The sequence below is a fragment of the Podarcis raffonei genome, chromosome 7 (genome assembly GCF_027172205.1).
Source record: "Podarcis raffonei isolate rPodRaf1 chromosome 7, rPodRaf1.pri, whole genome shotgun sequence".
NCBI lineage: Eukaryota > Metazoa > Chordata > Lepidosauria > Squamata > Lacertidae > Podarcis > Podarcis raffonei.
The window spans coordinates 9,838,516-9,860,729 of NC_070608.1; the positions used below are offsets into that span (position 1 = coordinate 9,838,516).

The following is a 22,214-nucleotide window of genomic DNA, read 5'->3' on the forward strand; positions in this document are numbered from 1 at the left end:
CATTATCCTGAGAATTGTACCCAGCTGGGACCACAGAGAGAGCTTTCCCCCTTGTTTCCAGTCCTGAATTTTCTTCCTGAGGGATGCTCATCCTCTTTCCTCTCTAATGGCTTCTCATAGGATGGTCAAAGCCTTCCTTTTCCAGAAAGGGACATAAATAATTGTTCTCTTTTTGAAGTGGTTTTAATTGCTGCAGTTAAATCAACATTTTTTATGTAGGAGGGTGCTTTCTATTTTTAAATTTTAGTGCTTTTATGGCTGCTTTATTATATTGAATTGTGAAATTGTAACTGCGATTACGTTATTGTCTTAACTTAGCTGCTTTGGACTTGTTGAGGAAAGACTGGGTATAAAATGTTGCAGAAATAAATTACGTATTTGCATAGAATTGTAAATTTGGAAGGGATCCTGAGGACCATTTAGTCAAAAATCTCCTGCAATGCAGAAATGTGCAGCTGTCCCATACGGGAATCGAACCTGCAACCTTGGCATTATCAGCACAGCACTCTAACCAACTGAGCTATTCATCGAGTCTTATTATTTTTAAAACAGATGTGAAACTACCTGGGGTTTGGCCTAGGGACATTTTCAACAACTGGTAGGTGGGTAATGCATCTTTAGCAGGTGGCCTGCCAGAAGCGAGACAGATGATGCAATTTTACACTTTCTGATTTGCTGTATCTTGAGATGTGCACAAATATGCAGTGGTACCTCGGGTTAAGTACTTAATTCATTTCGGAGGTCCGTTCTTAACCTGAAACTGTTCTTAACCTGTAGCACCACTTTAGCTAATGGGGCCTCCTGCTGCCGGAGCATGATTTCTGTTCTTATCCTGAAGCAAAGTTCTTAACCTGAAGCACTATTTCTGGGTTAGCGGAGTCTGTAACCTGAAGCGTATGTAACCTGAGATACCACTGTATTTGCGTGGGTACTTTAAAGACAGACAACCGGTACTGAAGAATGTATTTCTGTTCTGTAGGATGCAGACTACTGTATGTTGGCTTGTGGCAAGTTGCATTAGAAAACTCCAAGATTCAAGAAAACAGCCCTAACAGTATGTTGGTAAGTTTAGAGGATGGTTTGGATTCATGTGGGGTGGGGTAACGAAAAAGTTTGTCCTCTAAAATTAATAGGGGTACAGTAGAGGAAGATGAACAGAGAACCTTTGAAATCAACTTGACAGAGTTGGAGCCACTCCACTGAAAAAGTCATATAACAGTTAGTGCCAGAAATGGCCACCTCTGTTCTCGAAAGGCTGAACAATATTAAGAACATTTAAATGTATGAGCATATGACATTGCTGCATGTTGTCAAATGGTGGGTCCATGTGTGCCAAATGGCAGTAGAATCTCTCCAGCATCTCTCTCTTTTCCAGCCTTGCTATCTGGACTTTTAATGAAGATGTCAGGATTTTAACCTGGGGCCTTTTATTCACAAAGGTTGTGTTTTACAACTGGGTGGTGGTTGTTCCTTTTGATACGCTAAGTAAAGAAATTGTGCTGAGAGCCCAGCTTCAGCTTTCTGTAAGAAGCAATTAAGGGTTAGAGTGCCCAGTATACCTAAAGGAGCCTCTCCACCCCCATCGTTCTGCCCGGACACTGAGATCCAGCGCCGAGGGCCTTCTGGCGGTTCCCTCACTGCGAGAAGCCAAGTTACAGGGAACCAGGCAGAGGGCCTTCTCGGTAGTGGCGCCCTCCCTGTGGAACGCCCTCCCACCAGATGTCAAAGAGAACAACAACTATCAGACTTTTAGAAGACATCTGAAGGCAGCCCTATTTAGGGAAGCTTTTAATGTTTGATGTATTAGAGGATTTTAATATTTTTTTGGAAGCCGCCCAGAGTGGCTGGGGAAGCCCAGCCAGATGGGCGGGGTACAAATAATAAATTATTATTATTATATTATTATTATTGGTTTGGGCTAAGAAGGCCCATGTTCAAATCCTCACCCAGTCATGCAATACACTAGGTGACTTTGTACTGTTTCCTAGCCTTGCCTCTCTCACAAGGTGGTTTTACAGACAGAGCATCACTGTGAGTCTACTAATAACAGACTTTTAGGAGAAAAGGCATTCCCGCAAATACTCATCATAACAAGCTACTAGCATTTTTTTTTAACTCTTTGGCAAAATATAATCAATTTGGGCTAACAGAATAACAGTATATTAAAATAACTTACAATTGCCACTTCGAGTTAAAATTTGTAAGCTAGGGTTTTAGTTGCGTGGTTGCTAAAAGCAATTGTGGTACTTTAAAAAATACAGGAAAAGCCCTGCTCACCCTTTTGAGGCCTTTGAATTTCTGTCTGCTAACTGGCAGAATAGAACCTTGATTGAGATTTTGCATGAGTGGGATGAATGCCGGCTGTTGAAAGCCAGAAACAGATGATCATGATTTGTATCCCTACTTGGAAGTTGCTTCTTAATTGGCATGCTTGGGCATAATGATGTTCCTAACATCTTTATCATGTAAATGGCCTCTCATGGTTGAATATGTATTGATCTTTTTGGAAGCTCACAGAAGCAGTCTTTCATGTTGAATTACCGGAACTTTGCACTTCAGCCTGAGTTATATTGATGCCTAAAGGACTGCCTCTTTGCTTGCCAGAATGTACAGTTTAAGAGGCAATAGTTCAGCTGCAGACCTGATCAATATCCGGTAACTGCAGCATAGTTGACTCATCTTCTAGGACAGTTTGCATATGAGCGTGTTTTGGCGTCATCAGAACGATTGCTGTCATCTGTCCTAGCATGCTCTTCTTCCTTCCAGCAAGCCACTGAGATGATGCAGGGAAAGATGAGTAAGGCTCCAAAAGGCTGCTTTTTGCCACACTTGGCTTAGGGTAGTACAGTGCTTCCCAATTTCTGCACAGCAACTTGGATGTCAAGGTGCCCTGCAGGATATATATGCTCTACAGGTAACAGATTATTCCTGGCTTTATCTTGCAGACCTCTTGATCGCCAGCCACTGTGCATCTTGGTTTTTATTGCTATAATCTGCCCTAGTAGGGATTAATCTAGGGTAATAAATCTTGATAAGGGATGTCCAGCTTCTGTAAAATCTAGGCCTATTATGTTCTTCTGCTGTGTTTCGTGAGCTAGGGGGTTTAGTTTTGTTCTGCAAACATGTCTCTTTGCATGTAGTCAGGCGTCATAGTTGGCCATCACAGTTATAGAGCTCATATAATCATAGAAATGCAGAATTGGAAGGGACCCCGAGGATAATCTAATCCAGTGGTTCTCAACCTGTGGGTCCCCAGATGTTGGACTACAACTCCCATCATCCCTGAGCTCTGGCATTGCTAGCTAGGGGTGATGGGAGTTGTAGTTCAACAACATCTGGGGACCCACAGGTTGAGAAAGGCTGACTAATCCAGCCCCCTGCAATGCGGGAATATGCAGCTGTCCCATAAAGGGATCGAACCAACAACCTTGATGTTATCAGCACCATGCTCTAACCAATTGAGCTTTGTGGACTATCAAATGGGCAAGTTTATAAAAATTTACAAATTGCACCCAAAAGGGGACTTTTAATAAACAGATATTTGTTCCTTTAGTTATAACTTGACATTGTTTTTCTTCTCTTTGTGATTGAAATTGTGTAAGTTGACGCAGCTAGATGACCGTTGGATCCTTTCCAACTCTACAATTCTATCATTTTAAATTGATTAAAATTTGGTAAGACTTCCAGTGGCTATGTTGAAATTGCCTTTGGGACCAGATTTGGCAGGTGGGTTGCCTGTTGGCGATTTCTCAGATAGAGAGTGGCATTCTTGTTATGCAGTTGATAAACTTTTTTATTATAGGAATCCTAATAACGTTGGGCATCTATTGCTTACCGTATTTTTTGCACCATAACACTCACTTTTTTCCTCCTAAAAAGTAAGGGGAAATGTCTGTGCGTGTTATGGAGGGAATGCCTATGGGTGGCATGCCTACGGATTTTCCTCCTCTAAAAACTACGTGCGTGTTATGGTCGGGTGCGTGTTATAGAACGAAAAATACGGTATTCACATTGACTTATCTCCCAAGAAAATCTGTAAATCTCAACCAGAGATACAATTACTCAGACCGCTCTGTGGTCCAAATCCTTGTGTCTCAAATGTCATCCTGTGTTGTGGCCAGTTCCCATAGCATTTCTTTTTCAAAGAACAGAGTGCTCTTTTATTCATTTTATTGTAGCTGACACCAGGTCTCACTTTTATTTCTGCAATTGCTTTTCATCTCTTAGTGGGATATGCTACTTAGTTGATTTTCTTTTACTTTCTGTGGCCTTCCTGGTCTTTTCTTCCTTCAGCACTGCTTCAACCATCCTCAGCCATCCCCAACCAATTCACCCTCCTTTTGTTTATCTTCACACATCTGAAAAGGTGGGTTTCTCCTCTGCCTTCAGGCTGCCTTTGTTGCTGCCTTGTTGGACCTTGATATTCTTCTACAAACTCTGTACATCACTTTATGATGCCATGGAAGGGGACACTTGTCTGAAACGAGTAGTTGCAACTGGAAACCAATAGGGGAAAATGCTACTAAAATTGCGTATCGTTTATATAAACATCAAACCGGGTGCTCCTATGAATAAAACAGCTTTTCACTCTGAGTGTTCAGTAGCACTGTTTCATGTTAAGGAAACTTGCACCCTTTGAGAGCCAAGTCCTTAATAAGAGAGGTCCTAAAACTTGCTTTGGTCATTGATGAGAGGAAATTCAGTCTTCAAATCACCAAATAACTTTGTTTTTGTACTTCTGTTAAAGATTGTCTGCATACTTGAAATACGAAACGTGCCTGTATAAATGAAAGTTCTACGTTGCAGTTGGGCCAAGAAATGTCTAAAGAAGGGGGTTGTTTCCCCTCTCTCAAATGTTACCATCAAATACAAAAGAGCAGAAGTGCTTTCTGAATCTCTCTAAGCAGCTGTTGATTCAGATTTAAATGCTTCAGATAATAACCCATTCGCCTGAAGTTGTTATCGGGAAATCAGAAATGCTGGAACATAGGATAAGTGTTTTGGCTTCTGGCTTTGTGAGCACTCGTCAATGTTTTATAAAGTCCCAAGCTATATGTGATATTAAAAACACTTCTCAATGACAGGTGTATCTTTAAAAAACTGCAAATAACAGCCCGTGGCCCCGGAAAGAACTGTAGCAGATGATGAAGCAAAGTTTATTCCGTGTCCTGTCCCAACAAATATGGTTGATAGGCAAGTGCTATTTGCATTAGGAAGGAATGTTGCTTTCTGATTAAAATAGCAGTTCCGGAAGAGCAATTTTTGCTGGAACCGTGCTGGGTGGAATGGATCAAACTTCACGTCATCACCTACTGAAGTCTCGGGTGGGGAGGCAGTAGCTATTATTTGCAGTTTTCAAAAGATACACACTAAGTTAAACCATTTCATACATTCAAGGGAGTAAAGGTACCCCTGCCTGTACGGGCCAGTCTTGACAGACTCTGGGGTTGTGCGCCCATCTCACTCAAGAGGCCAGGGGCCAGCACTGTCCGCAGACACTTCCGGGTCACGTGGCCAGCGTGACATCGCTGCTCTGGCGAGCCAGAGCCGCACACGGAAACGCCGTTTACCTTCCCGCTGGTAAGCGGTCCCTATTTATCTACTTGCACCCGGGGGTGCTTTCGAACTGCTAGGTTGGCAGGCGCTGGGACCGAGCAGCGGGAGCGCACCCCGCCATGGGGATTCGAACCGCCAACCTTTCGATCGGCAAGCCCTAGGCGCTGAGGCTTTTACCCACAGCGCCACCCGCGTCCCATATTCAAGGGAGTAGTCCTATACAAAAGAAACTGGCGTAAATTAAGCTGGCATAAAATTATAGCAGATCCAAACCCCATTCAGGAGCAAGACTACTTGCAAGGAGCCAGCATAAAATTGCTCCCGAGTGTATCTTAACTTTTTCTTTTCTAAATTAGGTGTTCATCACAATGGCAGGCTTGCACCTGGTCTGCTGTTCCAAGTGTTCCTGCTGTTGTAAGATTTGTATAAGAACCACAACAGTGGAGTGTTAGTTTACTGTTGGGAGATCTTCCAGTATATTGGAGTTATTTCCTCTTTTAAAAGGAATGTGTGGGCAGTCCTGGCCAAAAAATGGCAGTGTGGTGTGCCTCTTTCAAACAGACCAGCCTCCATAACCCCTTGCCTTGATTGAACCTGGTGTATCTGCCACTAGTCTCAGACTGGGAAGAAGAAACAGTAGTCAGAGAATTATAGAATTGTAGAGTTGTAAGGGACTCTGAGTGTCATCCAGTCCAACCACTGAAGTTAATGTGAGAAGGAGTCTTTGCTTTTTGAATAGGTAGCTGTAACTTCTATTTCATTTTACTCTTGCATGCTGCATTTAGATTTTGTTGCCCCAAACTGTTCTCAAAATAGTCTCATATTTTTCTTGCAGAAATCTAATTTCTGGAACGCCACATTATCGCCTACTATGTAATTAAAAATAATTAAGTCTTTGAAATTACATATTTTCACTCTCAAAAATAAGAGCCCTGTCAGGGAACTGCCATCTGAGATGCAGGAGGTGAAGGGGCTCACGGAGGGTGAGAGAGACCATTCAGCTGAGGAGGGGACCAGCAGGGGGAGAAGTGGAGTTCCAAGGGAAAGTGAGTTGGAGGGAGGGCTCAGAGACACTTCGAGCGAAAATAGTGGGGAGGTTTCAGGACCTCCTGTAGGGACACCCACTCCTCGCCGGAAACTGTCACGCCGAGAGTCCAGAAGACGCGTTTCCGTTAAGGAGCTTTTATGCTGGAAGAAGTTCCGTAAACGCCCACTGTCCGATTCAACGAGCGACTGATGGAGCCATGCTTAAGGAGCTCCGTCACAGACAGAGGTTTGTGGACTTAGCCAAACTCTGAGGGACTAGGATTTTACGCACAAGCAGCTCACCATCCCATCACAGCAATCGGACAGTCTCTGAAAGCAGCTTGTGCAGAGAGGCATCATGAGCAACCCAGCCGGAGCCGGGGGAGCAGGAGGAACTGGAGAGGGTCCAAGCCTGGAAGAAATGTACAGGGTGTTGGAAGTCCAGCTAGCACTGCAAACGGCAAGGCTAGAGGAAAGGAGGGCGCAGGATGCAGAAAAGGCAAAAGGCGCTACACTAGCAAGAAAGATGCCAGGTTTGGTGCAGAAGTTTGGGGGGGACCCCAGGAACTACCAAGCCTTTAGGACAGAGATGCAGTATGCTCTCGAACTGCAGTTTAACGACTTTCCCGACGAGGCATCGCGAGTGGCGTTTGTGATTGGCCATCTCGAAGAGGGGGCGAGAGACTGGGTTAGACCCCTGATGGCAGGGAATAGTGAAATGCTGAAGGACACGAGGAAGTTTTTTCGCGCCATGGATTTGATGTTTTCCAGCGAGATTGAACAGGGACTGGTGCACAGACAATTGATGGCTTGCAAACAGGGTAGCCGATCGGTTCGTGAGTACTGGACTGAGTTTACAATGTTGATACATAAATTAGGGTGGGACCTATCGGCGGAACCCATTCAAATGCTCTTTGAAGAGGGGCTTTCTTCGGCGGTGAAAGACGAACTTTCCTGGGCGCCCAGGGCGGAGTCTATGGACCAGCTGACCAAATCAGCGCTGACCATTGGAGCGCGCCAGGAGGCAAGAGCCTTGGAGAAGCGGGAGGGGAAAGGAGAGCGTTGGAGGGATTTCCGCATTCCAGAGATTCCAGAGCCGAGTTTCCCGCCCGGAGAGCCGATGGAAGTTGGAACAGCGCGCGCGCGCGCAGTTTCAAATCCCAGTGAAGGGAGGAAGAAGGAGGAAAAGAGCGCCAAGAAATGTTATCTGTGCCAGCAGCCAGGTCACTTTGCCAGAGTCTGCCCGCAAAGAAAGGAATGGCAAGGGATGGCGGGAGCTGTTGGGGGGAAGGAGGAGGGAGTCCAGGAGCCAGTAAAAGCCAACGCCTGGCTGCCACCGTCAGGGCACTGCAGCCAGGCCAAGGAGCAGTAAAAGTGCCCACTCCGGAACCTCCAAGACCAGCCCTAGTAATAGAGGTGTTGCTAGAGCTGGCAAACGGATACCCACTAAAGACAAAGGCGCTGTTGGACTCAGGCAGCTCCTGTAATTTTATGAGTAAGGAGTTTGCAGCTGAACACCAGATACAGATACTCCCTTTAAGCAACCCCCTGCAGGTGACCACGATCGATGGGAGGGAGCTGTTGGGAGGAGAAGTTAGCCTACAGACCGTCCCAATGGTTATGAGGGTGGCCAGGCACACCGAAAGGATAGCGTTCAATGTGGCCACCCTGGGAGGGGCGCCTGTCATTTTGGGAATGAGCTGGCTAGCGTTGCATGACCCGCTAGTGGGCTGGCATCAGAGAGTGGTCTCCTTTGGGTCAGCACATTGCCTGGAACACTGCAGAGAAGGAAAGGTGCCAGAAGGGGCAAAAGCCTTTCTAGCAGGGACGGAAGTGGCGGATAAAGGGAAGGTGCCCAAACAATACGCTGACCTGAGCAAGGTCTTCAGCGAAAGGGAAGCAGATAAACTACCACCGCATAGAGACTTTGACTGCCAAATTAACCTGGTCCCTGGGGCCCAGCTCCCCGTGGGCAAGCTGTACGCCATGTCAGACAGGGAAATGCAGGAGTTAAGGGAGTTTATTGATAAAAACCTGAAGAGGGGCTTCATCAGAGAGTCCAGAGCGGTGGGGGGGAGCCCAGTGTTTTTTGTGGACAAAAAAAACACGGATAAACCCAGGCTTGTAGTGGACTACCGGCGGCTAAATGCCGTGTCAGAACCAGTGACTTTCCCCATGCCCAGGATTGATGACATTTTGACCAGGGTGAGGAAGGGAAAGATATTCACGAAACTGGACCTGAGAGGGGCATACAACCTGATACGAATAAGGAAAGGGGATGAATGGAAAACCACCATGTTCACCCCTTTGGGGGCTTTTGAATATCTCGTTATGCCATTCGGATTGCAATCAGGCTCCGCCTGTTTTCAATCGCTCATGAACCATGTCCTGGGACCTTTGCTCTACAAGAATTGCGTGGCCTTCCTCGATGAAGTGCTGATATATTCAGAGAATGAGGAGCAGCATGTAAAGGATGTCAGGGAAGTGCTGAGCCAGCTGCAAGCAAACCAGCTGTGGGTGAAATTGGAGAAGTGCCAGTTTCACACCAAGGAGGTGGAATTCCTGGGGTACCGCTTATCAGACAAGGGATTAGCCATGGATCCAGGCAAGGTCCAGGCGGTGCTGGAATGGAAGACACCGAAAACGAAAAAGGATGTGCAAAGGTTCTTAGGGTTTGGGAACTTTTACCGTAAATTCATCAAGAACTTTGCCCACTTAACGGCTCCCATCACGGACTGTCTAAGCAGCAAGAAGAAATTCGTTTGGACGGCGGAGGCGGAGCAAGCATTTGAGGAATTGAAAAGGGCATTCGCTTCGGAAGAACAGCTCCTGCATGTGGATTTACAAAAACCCATGAGAGTGGAAACTGATGCCTCAGACCGGGCGGTGGGGGCGGTGCTGCTTCAGCCAGGGAGCAATAAGTCGTAATGGAGACCGTGTGCCTTCTTTTCGCGTAAGCTGAACAAATCCGAGAGGAACTACACCGTATATGACCAAGAACTACTCGCCATTCACGAAGCGTTCCGGAGATGGAGACATTTACTAATTGGCGCACAGCATAAGGTGCAAGTGTGTACGGACCACAAGAATTTGGAGTATTGGAGAACGGCACGAGTGCTCAACCAACGACAAGTGAGGTGGGCCCAGGAGTTCTCCAAATTCCATTTTGAAATCTGCTATGTGCCAGGTCCAGAAAACATCAGAGCGGACGCTCTCTCACGCAAACCTGAATATTTGGAGGGGGAGGGAGCGCCTGAAGAGAGACATATTATCCCAGAGGACCACTGGGTGTGTGGGGCGGCCTGGGTGGGGCAAAGAGAACTGGTAGAGGGAACGGTAAATGATGAATACGCCCAGGATAAGCTCAGGGGTTTAAGGAGAGAGGGAGAAGACCCCGGAGGTTTTGAAGAAAGAAACGGGGCATTGTATTACAAAGGGGCACTATATATACCCGAAGGGGAATTGAGGGGGAGAGTACTCAAACAGATGCACGACAACCCCACAGCGGGGCATTTTGGGCAACACAAGACCATGTGGTTGGTGACCAGGGAGTTTTGGTGGCCCAAGGTGAGGGAGGATGTACGGGAGTGTGTGAGAAGGTGTGACCAATGCCAGAGAGCCAAAGGAGAAAGGCGGGCGCCAGCGGGGTTATTAGAACCGTTACCCACACCAGAACGACCGTGGGAGGCGGTATCGATAGATTTTATGACTGATCTGCCCAAATCCCAGGGGAAAACCGCCATACTAGTCGTAGTAGACCTGTTAACTAAGATGGGTCACTTTGTAGCTTGCTCACATGCAGTCACGGCGGAAGAGACAGCGAAATTGTTTGTAGAACATATTTTTAGGCTGCATGGCGCCCCCTTGAGGGTGGTCTCCGACAGAGGGAAACAGTTCACGTCCAGATTCTGGAGGAAACTTATGAGCTTGTTGCACGTAGAGGTCAACTTTTCGACTGCCAGGCACCCTGAGACCAATGGGCAGGCGGAGAGGGCAAACGGTATCCTCCAACAATACCTGAGGTGTTATGTCAATGACAGAGAGAACGATTGGGTCGAAAAGTTGGCGCTAGCGGAATTTGCTTACAATAATGCAGAGAATGTGTCCACCGGGATGAGCCCCTTTTTGGCTAATTATGGGTGCCACCCCAGGGCGTTTCCAGGGGGAGGAGGGGAGAGATGGAGTGTCCCGGCCGCTGAACATTTTGTAGAAGAGATGGAAGCGATCCATCGTCAACTCCAACTCAACTTAGAAAGGGCCAAAGAAGAATATAAGAGGCAGGCAGACAAGAGCAGAAGGGAAGGTGAAACCATTAGGGTGGGGAGTCAGGTCTGGCTATCAACCCAAGGGTTGCCGTTCAAGGGGGGTTGCAAGAAATTGAGACCCAAAAGATTGGGACCATTTGAGGTCATCCAACAGGTCAACCCAGTGGCTTTCAGACTCCGGTTACCGAACCACATGAAACTGCACCCAGTTTTCCACAGGTCATTACTGTCACCATATAGGGGGGAAGGTGAAGGGGTATCCACACGGGGGCCAGCCATAGAAGAAAGGGAAAGCAGCAACCATGTGGCGGAAATCATCGACTCCAGGTGGAAGGGTAATCAGGTGGAGTATTTGGTCGCGTGGGAAGGGGAGCCGGAGTCGGAAAACACCTGGGTGACGGCAGAGGAGGTCCGTGAGGAGATCTTGATCGAAACGTTCCACCAAAGGTTCCCCAGGAAACCTCAGCCAGTAGCGAGGTTCCGGAGGGAGTACTTTGGCACCACCGACGATGAGGAGGAACTGGAAGGATTCAGGGAATCGGAGTTGGAAGAAGGAACAGACTCCGATGAGGAGGAGTACTTGGAAACCGGAAACAGCAACAGGTGGAGGGAAGTGTTCGAAACTTCGGAAGATGAGGGAGGTTCCTTCAGGGGTTTTGCTCCCTCGCCTCCCGCAGAAGAGGGGAGGGAAGGGGGTGAAGGGGGCCCTGGAGGGGAGGTGGATGTCAGGGAACTGCCATCTGAGACGCAGGAGGTGAAGGGGCTCACGGAGGGTGAGAGAGACCATTCAGCTGAGGAGGGGACCAGCAGGGGGAGAAGTGGAGTTCCAAGGGAAAGTGAGTTGGAGGGAGGGCTCAGAGACACTTCGAGCGAAAATAGTGGGGAGGTTTCAGGACCTCCTGTAGGGACACCCACTCCTCGCCGGAAACTGTCACGCCGAGAGTCCAGAAGACGCGTTTCCGTTAAGGAGCTTTTATGCTGGAAGAAGTTCCGTAAACGCCCACTGTCCGATTCAACGAGCGACTGATGGAGCCATGCTTAAGGAGCTCCGTCACAGACAGAGGTTTGTGGACTTAGCCAAACTCTGAGGGACTAGGATTTTACGCACAAGCAGCTCACCATCCCATCACAAGCCCCCATCACACCTCTGTGATTGTCTGCTGCATCTGCTTTTGGTGGCAAAACGTCAGTTTCAAAAAGTTATTTTAAAAAGCTATTTAATGAATGGGTGTAATATTTTTATCCAGATTTTCAGTTTGTAATCTGTTAGTGCAGGAACTTTCCCTACTTTTTTTATGTACACTTTATCTAAAGATTTAATTAGTTTACACATGGTTTACCACAGATAACATAGGAAGAAGAATGTAATAATATATCTGCTTACCGCAAAGGAAGGGCCACTAAGTTCACTGGGACTTTCTCTAAAGAAATCCACACCTCCAATGCCTAGCTTCTGCTTGGACTCTGCTTATGTATTGCATGCATAGATCTTCAGATATATGTCGCAGAAGCGCATTGGGAAAGAAAAGTGATGAATCATCCTGAGGGTCACTTGTGGACGGGAACGCAGCTGCCTGGCATTTTCCAAGTTGGTGCAGAAGCCCAGCCACTCTGGGCGGCTTCCCAAAAAAATATTAAAATACTGTAATACATCAAACATTAAAAGCTTCCCTAAACAGGGCTGCCTTCAGATGTCTTCTAAAAGTCTAGTAGTTGTTTTTCTCTTTGACATCTGGTGGGAGAGCGTTCCACAGGTAGGGCGCCACTATGGAGAAGGCCCTCTGCCTGGTTCCCTGTAACTTCGCTTCTCGCAGTGAGGGAACCGCCAGAAAGCCCTTGGAGCTGGACCTCAGTGTCTGGACAGAACGATGGGGGTGGAGACGCTCCTTCAGATACACTGGACCAAGGCCGTTTAGGGCTTTAAAGGTCAGCACCAACACTTTGAATTGTGTTCGGAAACGTACTGGGAGCCAATGTAAGTCTTTCAAGACCTGTGTTATGTGGTCTCGGCGGCCGCTCCCAGGCACCAGTCTAGCTGCCGCGTTCTGGATTAGTTGTAGTTTCCTGGTCACCTTCAAAGGTAGCCCCACGTAGAGCGCATTGCAGTAGTCCAAGCGGGAGATAACCAGAGCATGCACCACTCTGGCGAGGCAGTCCACAGGCAGATAGGGTCTCAGCCTGTGTACCAGATGGCGCTAGTAAACAGCTGCCCTGGACACAGATTTGACCTGTGCCTCCATGGAGAAGTGCGAGTCCAAAATGACTCCCAGGCTGCGCACCTAGTCCTTCATGGGCACAGTTACCCCATTCAGGAGCAGGGAATCCTCCACACCTGCCCGCCTCCTGTCCCCCCAAAACAGTACTTCTGTCTTGTCAGGATTCAACCTCAATCTGTTAGCCACCATCCAACCTCCAACCGCCTCCAGGCACTTGAATTGTTGACGCTGGGGGTGCTTGGGAGACCATTAATGAAATTTACACACCTGACTCCCAATTTTACACACACACACACACACACACACACACACAAACAAACACACAAGCTTGCTTTTCCACATATTGATGAGTGCAGCTGAGACAAGATGACTGTGTTAAGAATAAAAATATCTCAGGAGTAAGTCCTCTTAGGTATAGTGGGATTTGATTCTTGTGTAAGAGTGCAAGGATGGCAGGCCTAAAGATGAAAAAGGATTGCAAGAAGTGATGGCAACTGCTTCTTGCATGCATCTACTGTTTGCTGCAAATTCTTCCTTTGTGTGAAAGGAGAACATTCTAATAGTGGCTTCTCATAGAAAGTTTTAAGAGCAGCCAAATTAGTCAAATACCATGTGCTTACCTCTCCGTGAAATACCACATTTCTTTCCAGATTTCTAGTTGTGGAATTACTGGTAGAGTGTGTTCTTGGAAATAATTACTGGGTTTTTTTTTACACTTGGTCCTAAAAATATATAAAATAAAAGGTCAGTTTATTAGACTGCATGTAGTCTCCTCAGTCTAACCTTGACCAAGAACTACTTGTGTACCACCAGCGATCTATAAATATGAAGACATGGCAAATGATTTGCTTCTGGTCTCCTCATTCTATTTTTTTTTAAAAATGTACACATCTGTGTTTCTTTGTGAGCCTGCTGTTCATGCAGATGTGTTCACTCACCTAGAAAATGCTTAACTGCCAGGTTTCTTTGTATAGGTGTCTCCTTGTGGATAACTTGTACTATCTCAGTTTTTTGTACTGTTGAAGAAATGGCCCAGTGATTTTGGGGATTAGTTTGGCTTGTTTGATTTAAATGGCAGTCCTATAACTTGTATCCAAGGGTTGTTGAGTAAAGTCTAAAGAGTTGACCTGGATTTTCCCTGAGCATCTTCCCTTTTCTCTTTCCCCCTACCCCCAACTCTTTGGCCGTTACTCAATAATCCTTGGATGGTTCCTCTGTAAACTTGAGTATTTTTTTTAATGAACTGCTGTTGTCATTTCCTATTATTTAACAGGAAGCTTCTACCTGACAGGTTTAGCAATGATGATTTTTAAAAGTTATAGGACTGTCATTTAAATCAAACATGCCAAACTAGTCTAATAACAAATGACGGGATGCTTATTGAAATAGGGCATGCAGCATTAACAGCTGGTTCCCACCTGGTCTTTTACAAGGTTCATTTGCTTGCCTGACACCTGTTCAGATGGATGCCTCTTGCTAAGGCCTTTGATCCTACTACTGCCAGTGACTGTGAGCCAAGATGCTGCTGATCCCCTTCTGATCCTTCCCTCTGAAGTGTCACCTCGAATTTGGTGGGGGAGCATTGATGAATGGATTGTGTCACTTTTTGTGATCAGAATAAATTTTCCATTTCCAGTATCCAGAGTTTTTATTTTTTTATTGAAAAATTCAGGACCTTTGTTTGATTTAAGGAATGTTGAGTGTTTGTATCTGAGAGCACATGGGTTGGGTTGTTTAGCCTGGAGGTGAGAAGCCTGTGGCCTTCAGATGTTGCTGGACTTCTACCTACCATCAGCATTTCCAGTGGTCAGGGGATGATGAGAGGAATTGTTGGACGACATCTAGAGGGCCATGGGTTTCTCATCTCTGGTTTAGCCTGGCATCAGCTGATTGCATAATTAAAGAGGAAACCGAGAGGAATATCTCAAGGACTGTCACATGGAAGATGGAGCAAGCTCCTGCTCTGAAGACTAGTACCAGAACCAATGGATTCAAGTTACAAGAAAGGAGATTCCGACTAAACACCAGAAAGATGTTCCTGACAGTAAGAGCTGTTCAGTAGTAGAACTGTCTCCCTTGGGAGGTGATGGACTCTCCTTCATTGAAGGTTTTTAAAACAGAGTTTAGGTGGCCATCTCTCATCCATTATCTAGTTGAGAATCCTGCATTACAAGGGATAGGACTGTTGGGATTTCATTCCTCCCATTGCAGGATGTGTGATTGTTTTCATTACATGTCTGTGTTGACATTCCATACTGTTGGAGTCACGAGAAGGGAAGTTCAGTTACACTGTTCCGTTATGTTGCACTTTTGCTTTTCTGCTCTCTCAGAGATGAGAGGAGCCATTATTTATTTTTTTCTGTTTTGTACATAATAAAGTAGCTTAGAAATCCACACCTCCAATGCCTAGCTTCTGCTTGGACTCTGCTTATGTATTGCGTGCATAGATCTTCAGATATATGTCGCAGAAGCGCATTGGGAAAGAAGAGTGATGAATCATCCCGAGGGTCACTTGTGGAGGAGAACGCAGCTGCCTGGCATTTTCCAAGTTGGTGCAGAAGCCCAGCGAGGTCCAGCTCCGTGTATCCAGGCACCAACAAGGACTAGATAACTCTCAGGGTCCCAACACTTGTGCTTTATGAAATAATAGTAGTTTTCCCCAATGGTCCATGGAATTTAACTGAAAGATTTGACTGGGGGGGGGAATGCAATTTTTTTTTTTTGCACACTTAATGATGGTTTTATTTTAGGGATGGGGAACCTTTTTGGGTTTGTGGGCCAAGTCCTAATCAGGATCAGCCTCATGGGCCAAATTTGACAGGTGAAGCTGCTGGCAACCACACGGTTGTTAGGTGAGCGGAGCTTCACACCTGTCAAAATCCCTTCCACAGCTTTGCAAGTGGTCCTTGCTTCCTTCTTGTTTCTCAGTTCCTACTTGTTCATTTGCTCCCAGACTTCCCTATATAGAGGTGAATCTTAGGATAATTAGTGAGAGCTGGAATTCAAGATTCTGCCAGGGGTTTTGGCCCTAACTTGCTCCCTACTGGAGAAAGCTTTAAAACCTGTTTCCTAACGCTTCAACAGAAGCTTGTCAGCTGTATTGAAGGTGCCGAGTCCTCTTTTAAAAAACAAAATCCCACTTTTGCTTACATAAATATTTTGAGTGAGATCCTTTCTGCATAACTTAAACGTTAGTCTCTGAGCGCTTAACTGCTGTGCTTTCTCAACATATGGCAGCTGTGTTATCAAGGGTGATGGATTGCAGTGCTGTCATAATTGGTGCCATGAAATGGTTCAGAGGAGATACGGAAATGTGGTGGTGTTTTTGTTATGTTTTTTTTAAATTAACTTTTCTTTTTCTTTTCAAAGGTGGCTTCCTTGCTCCAGATGCACAGTAAGTAGTCTGTAGCTGTAAACATCCCCGACTGGAAGCTGTAAGCTTTAGCTTTCAGTCAGATGTTTGCTGCCACCGGCTATTCATAAACAACGGTGGAAGAAAAAGATCCATTATAAAGATCCATTATTTTAAGCTGACAGGCGTGGAGGGGTCGTCTTAACACTTTTAAAATAGATGCCAGGGATTTGAACATGGGGTCTTCTGTATTCAAAGCATGCGCTCTTGCCCATGTCCCCCTCCCTCCTTTTTCCTAAACCTTCTTTGCATTCTCTGCCTTAGAACCTGCCCTTTTGCACAAATGCATGTATACAAAGGGGTGCAGTATACATATTATTTAGTAATATTTTATCTATCCATTTTATTGGGACGCGGGTGGTGCTGTGGTCTAAACCATAGAGCCTAGGGCTTCCCGATCAGAAGGTCGGTGGTTCAAATCCGCGCGATGGGGTGAGCTCCCTGCTCCTGCCAACCTAGCAGTTCGAAAGCACGTCAAAGTGCAAGTAGATAAATAGGTACCACTCCAGCGGGAAGGTAAACGGCATTTCCGTGCGCTGCTCTGGTTTGCCAGAAGTGGCTTAGTCATGCTGGCCACATGACCCAGAAGCTGTACGCCAGCTCCCTCAGCCAATAAAGCGAGATGAGCGCCGCAACCCAGAGTCGTCCGCGACTGGACCTAACGGTCAGGGGTCCTTTACCTTTTTATCCATTTTAATCATTTACCGGTATATACTGCCCTGCATCCTATCAGAAGCCTCTTAGAATATTTGTTATCCTTCTGTTTGCGTAATGTTTTTGAAGCCTCTGGAAGTTAAGCTTGGAACTGAGTAATAAAATCTGATGTTAACCATCTAAAAAGTCAGGAATGCAAGGGACAAGAAATGCAGGGTGCTCAGGAAGCACCCTGTTTTGCACAACATCCTTGTGATCTCATATGTGACATCCATGTATATGTGCTTGAGCAAGCTATTCCCCACCTAAATGCCAAAAATGCACTGAAAGGACAGACTTCTGCCATTACGGACTCCTTTTTAGATTACATCATTTATATTTACTCCTCCACTATGTATAGCAGGCCAGCAACTAGGATTTATAATAACCAACAAAAATGCTTTGTTCTTGTTTGTCAGAAGTAAAGCCTCTCTAGTGTCAATCAGCAGTTTTTAAAATAGTTGATTGTTTCTTACTGGTATTCACAATAAGCATTTAGACATGACTGTAAGTTGTGATGATAGGGGGAGGGTATACTTTATTGCTACAAACAAGAATTCTTCAGTGTTCTCGCTTTCTGATGTCTAAATATCAATATGATGCTTACCTTTCAGATACTCTTCTTAGAACAGTTCTAAAAATATGTTTCATTCTTGGCAAACCAATTGAAGTGGATTTATTTACTCTCACATTTGCTGTTACCAGCTGAAGTGGCCATATTGTTAGTTTTGTTTTTTCTTTATTTTCACCTCCTTCGTGGCAGCACTAGAGTGTTAATCTTGCCATTCCATTTGCTCTCTGGCTCAGATCATTTCGAAACCTTGTTTGTGAATTGGAGTGTCACCTGAGCCAATTGAGTACTGGTGTTAATAATGGCTGCAGTTCTAAAACTGGAGCTGTTGTGAGTCTGCAAAATCAGACACTGCGCTTGTGCTATGTACGACCACGAGCCGTTGACACACCTGTTGTCTCAGCGGGGTGAGGGGTGCAGGAACATGATGCACTAAGCTTGCTGAAACACACAAGCTCCTTCTCTGTTCCACTGCATAGATGGGATGTCTCTCCAATTGAGGTTGCTGGAGTAAGGCATGGTAGTATATGTAGAAAAGATTATTTGCCCAGTCAAGTGGCATTTACACACCTTATTTGTATAATAACCAGTTGATGGGCTAGGTCAGGTTTTCCCAAACTTGAGTCTCCAGCTGTTTTTGGAATACAACTCCCATCATCCCTACCTAGCAGGACCAATGGTCAAGGATGATGGGAATTGTAGTCCAAAAAACAACTGGAGACCCAAGTTTGGAGAACCCTGGGCTAGATAATACTTTTTTAAATATATATGAAGAAACAGGTTTCTAATACAGTTAGCTTTCCTGGAAGGTTGCTGAAGGTCACTTTCCCCAGCCTCCTACGCGGATGCAGGCTCCACAAATCCCAAACAAAAACATGGTTCATTCGGATAGTTTCTAAGTAAGGCTCTAAGGGCCATTGTTCCCAGGGCAGGTCTGAAAGGAAAATCCAGATGACTGAAGCAAGTGAAATGAGCCATGTGCTACTGGGCGAGGCTTTAAAAAAAGAAGACAAAACAATTGCTGATCATTCTTCAGATGGGGAATTCCTTATCAACTTGAACATTAACTATGCAGTTGAAATTATTATTATTTTTTAAATTGTCCAGTAGCACCTTAGAGACCAACTAAGTTTTGGGCATAAGCTTCCATGTGCATGCACACTTCTACCCAGAACAAACTTAGTTGGCCTCTAAGGCGCTACTTGACAGTTTTTAATTTTTTTTATTTATTTTGACTGCGTCAGAACAACATGGCTACCTACCTGAATCTATTAACTATGCAGAAATTGATGGCAAAACCAATATACCAAGCTCCTCACCCACCAATGAGTTTTCCTAGCTTACTTCAAGGTGCTTGTGTACACACATGAAAGCAAACACAATGTCTTTGTAGATTCAGGTAGGTAGCCGTGTTGGTCTGACAGTCGAAATAAAAAAAAAATTGTCCAGTAGCACCTTAGAGACCAACTAAGTTAGTTCTGGGTATAAGCTTTCGTGTGCATGCACACTTCTTCATATATGTATCTGAAGAAGTGGTATCTGATGGTATCTGAAGAAGTGTGCATGCACACGAAAGCTTATACCCAGAACTTACTTAGTTGGTCTCTGAGGTGCTACTGGACATTTTTTTTTATTTACAATGCCTTTGTGATAACCCTTGTGTCATAAGCTGGTTGGGATCCTATGAAGTATGCAAATGGTTCTGTGTCTAAGGGGCTTTGAAACTTGTTCTTATGAACATTGGGTCACTGACTCAAATGGCAAACAAAATAGAGGGGACTTTTTAAAAGCAATTTGTAGTATGGCAGAGGGATGCTCTGTTTAGAGATATGAAAGTAAAGTCCTACTGAGATTTCTCAAACTCTTGGATGCATCTCAGGTAGCTATTTGGATCCCTGCTAGAATGTGCAAGCAATTAATCTTTTAATTTTCACCTCAGCTATGCTTTAAATTCAAATTTCTGGGAGATCGTAGGGGAATGTCAATAAGATATATTACTTGCATCATGATGGAATAGTGTGACCACTATCTGCTTGCTTTTATTGCCTCTTGTGGTTTTTATTCCCTTATTTTTAAATCTTTGCTTGTTCTTTGAACAATAAAAACTTAACATGCCATTAACAGAAAAAGGAAAGGTAAAAAAAAAATACTGTACAGACATGTTCAAAAGCAATGTGTCGTAGTTGAGATTTTAACTCCCTTAAAACGAAAGTTCTGACTAGAGCAAGAGGGATTTAAGGCTGGAAAGTAATGTTGATTCTCTGCATTGCATTCAGTGTACCTGGTATCTTGAAATACTGAGGTATGGACTCCTTTGAAGTGCATCAGTGTTGTGTTCACATTGTTATCCCTGATTCTTAGTTCATGTAAACATCCTACACTCAGCTCTAACAGACTGAACGGCTGAGAGGTGGGTGTTTACTTCAACTGATTTGGAAAATCTGCCTTCCTGAATAATCAAGCCATGAAACCGGATGGACTACGGGAGACGGCAACCGTCAACTGTGCTGATTCCCACCTCATTTGAATAAATGCAACCTCCAATTATCTGTGAAAGTGGTAATCCATAAAATAGTTTGCCTTCGGTTTCGTGTAATACTGTGTGTGCATTTGCCCTAGCAACCTTTTGTGCCAGTGGTTTGCTTCAAGATCTACGCTGAAGGCCTATTTTCAAAATTTCCCTTTCATCTGCTGTAAACCAATTCCAAATAGTTTACTATAAGGAGGGATGCATGCAGTCTGACACAAGGCAAAGCGAAGGTTGGTCTTGAACACAATGGTCAATGTATGTGGAAAGCCATAGCTGTGTATTTTCAATGTGACCTTGATATAGTTCCGGTTCATGTCCTTGGTGTGCCTATCTATTCTCTCCAAAGATGGAAAAAATAGTCCATATTGTAGGGAATGCTCAAGGAAGAACTAAAACAAGTCCAAACGGACACTTTGGTTAGCTAATATAATTGAAGTGTTGCTTGCCACTATGATGCTGTATTGCAAGTGACAAGTAGCTCATTTTAAAAGCATCTTAAGTAGTGTGGAATCTCTTTATTAAAATGTAAGTTTCTACCTGAAATCTACAAACCATTTGTGCTGAAATAGATTGCAGTGAGCACTGGTTAGCTGAAAGCTGAGGTCATAGCTGTCAACCTTCCCTTTTTTTGCAGGAAATTCCCTTATTCCAGCACTGTTTCCCGCTGCTATCCCGGATTGTTAGATATCCTGTAGACTGTCCCCTGGACAGGTGAGGCTGCCGATCCCTTATTTTCGAGGCTGTTGATCCCTTATTTTCAAATCTGAACGTTGGCAGCTATGGCTGAGGTTGAGTTGTAGATGGTTGCTGGTGATTTCCATCTCAAAAGTTGTGGAGCATGCACATTGCTTTGCTTTCTCATTGACCATGTTTGTGCGTTTGTGATCTTCACAGGACTGCTGCACTGCATTGAACTTAATTTCTCATGCTAGAGAAAGGCTGTTTCCAGGCAGGTCTTGACTTTGACCTGCCCTGGTGGTATAAATTTGTAGTAACTACTGTCTTCCTTACCAGTTTGTAGTGCCAGTTAAGCATTCTAATAGTACCAAAAAAAAAAAGAAGAAGTAAAGATAATGAACTTAAAAGACAACACGGCCATTCATACTGGGGGTTTGGTGATCCTGCTGCTAGCTCTGCATTATCTCGCCTGTGTTCCTTCTGCTTATCCCATTAACCCCAATGACGGCTCAAAATATCAGCCCAGTCTCTTTGTGAATATATGCATGCTGAATGCAACCCCCCCCCCCCGTGGCAAAGTGCCCTTATTGACTTCAGAGAAGTGAAAGATTTTGTGCAGAGCCCAGCAAACTAGGGAGATGGCCTGTGTGTACATGTCTTTGCCAGTAACCTCAGCAGAACACAATGTGAGGCTTATGGTTGAAGTTCCATGGGCATTACAAGTCTAGGGGAGAGGACAAAATTGGCTTCTGAAGAGGATGGAGTTGAGAGATTTAATTATCAGATCTATACTCATCCAGGGGGAAATTGCAGAAGAAATGAGTTTTGAAACAGTGCAGCGTTAAGATCATTATGAATTTCCATGTGGATTTTTTTTAAATGCGTATTTTAGAAGTTAGTTCTAAAAATAAAGGTATACTATTTCTCCTCTTATATGTAACTAGCTTTCCATGGTAGCCACAACAGGAAAACCTCCCTCTGACAGTTGATTATAGCTGGCATAAGATCACAGTTGATTTCTGGCTTGTACTCTTGTGTTTCAAAATGAGTCCTAAACCCTGAAACCTGAGCTTGTCTGTTGACATAACCTGAAGCTGATTTTTCTGTTCACCTACAGGCAGGCTGGATAGGTGAGTGCCTTTCATTTATCCAGGGTATGGTTTTACTGGAAATGTCACTCCCCATTGCCTCTCGTTGGGGTCATGCTAACACTGCACCTCGAATACGACAGTAATTGTCCAATAGCTCCTGTTGTAATAAATATCAA

The 22,214-nt window shown here is 44.9% G+C and overlaps 1 protein-coding gene across 1 annotated transcript in view; it reads left to right on the forward strand.

Moving 5' to 3' along the window:
- ZFAT (zinc finger and AT-hook domain containing) overlaps nucleotides 1-22,214 on the forward strand; it is a 126,768-nt gene that overhangs the window by 13,281 nt on the left and 91,273 nt on the right. The window contains exon 2 of the mRNA XM_053395259.1: nucleotides 980-1,062. The gene's annotated coding sequence lies outside the window, so the exon portion shown is untranslated. The remainder of the gene's footprint in view (nucleotides 1-979; nucleotides 1,063-22,214) is intronic.